The 1,393-nt window shown below is 40.9% G+C and overlaps 1 non-coding gene across 1 annotated transcript; it reads left to right on the plus strand.

Moving 5' to 3' along the window:
• The first annotated feature begins 525 nt into the window (after positions 1–525).
• On the plus strand, positions 526–629 carry LOC147481468 (small nucleolar RNA R71). The gene has a single exon (XR_015207104.1). It is a non-coding gene; the product is annotated as a small nucleolar RNA R71 (small nucleolar RNA).
• The last annotated feature ends 764 nt before the right edge of the window (positions 630–1,393 follow it).

The raw sequence follows: 1,393 nt of genomic DNA on the forward strand, positions 1-1,393 counted from the left end.
TTGTAGATGGTTGTATTGGAATTAAAGCTTGTTGAGCGTTCATGTCTTTATGTTGATAGTTCTGGGTAATGGGTACTAAACCTCTATTCTGGTCACCTAAGTTCCCTTGTCCTTAATGTTGAGTTAACTGGTTGAAGTGTGATGGTTGTGGTGGTGTTTGTGCATAGACAAGAGGACAATAGAAGTCGGAATGCTCAAGACTACAAATGACATTACAACGAGTAGAGTTAATGTTCATGGACCGGAGTGGGTTGTTGTTGAACGAGATGGCATCTACCTTTTAGTGAGGGCATCGATAAAGAGTTTTAAACTTCGGGATCATATTTAACCTCAAGAGAAGAAGGAAAGGAGCCGGAGGAATCGTTACCTCCCCAATTGTTGTTCTTCTTAGATTGATCTTCTAAGAATTTATAAGCCTCCAAGGCTCCTTTACTAAGAAAAACTACCCTCACCATGATATCTAGAACCTCCTTATGACGATGTAAATGCCCCTTGAAGAAGGCACGAACAAGCGTGTCTTTCGCAAGATTATGATGCGGGCATTCAATGATAAAATCAGTGAAACGATTCCAGGCCTCTGAAAAGGATTCATGAGGATTCTGGCGGAAGAAATGAATCTTTTGAAGCATTTCATCTGTCTTTAGTGGTGGGTAAAATTGTTCCATGAACAATTGAACAAGTTGAGCCCATGAGTCCACAGAGTTTGGCATTTGGGCAGTTAACCAAGACGTCGCCTTATCGGCTAAGGTGAAAGGGAATACCCTCAGTTTAATTTGTTCTGCACCAACCGTAGGATGGTGGAATGTTATTAAGACTTGTTCAATCCTAAACCATGAAAAACGGGTAACAAATTAAAAATATTTTTGGGGATTCGGAAATCCCCCACTGGGTCTGCTAGAACGATGCAAGATTTGGGGCTATCGCTCAAGGCTTTGTAGAAGTCAGAGAGAGGAGTCTCTCTTTCTTCAGCCATTATATCAGGTGGTGTGTGTGGAATAGTAGCTAGAGGTGTAATGGGTGGTATACTAGATAGACGTGTTTGTCGACGTTGTCGTGTAATTACGTTAGTTGTTTTTCTTTGACCAGACCTTAATCTCATGCAAGACTAAGTCGAACTTAACTAAACATGCAACACTCCAAACAATTTTGATATACTAGTAGAAACCTCTAACTGGAGATGCGAGGTGTGGAAGAAAGGAATACCTGATTGCATCCTTGCTTCGCTTATAAATAGCGTCTTGTTCATGCGTGTTCAGTGTATATAACAAGTTAGAACACTGAAAAACTTGAAAATTGAAAATTTGAATCAAAAGTGTGGAAATCCGGCAAAAATTGTGGCGGCGAGGGCAAACTTCACTTGAAGCGCAGTGCACTCAGTGCAAATTCGAGTTCC

This window comes from Coptis chinensis, chromosome 8 (genome assembly GCF_015680905.1).
Source record: "Coptis chinensis isolate HL-2020 chromosome 8, ASM1568090v1, whole genome shotgun sequence".
Taxonomy (NCBI): domain Eukaryota; kingdom Viridiplantae; phylum Streptophyta; class Magnoliopsida; order Ranunculales; family Ranunculaceae; genus Coptis; species Coptis chinensis.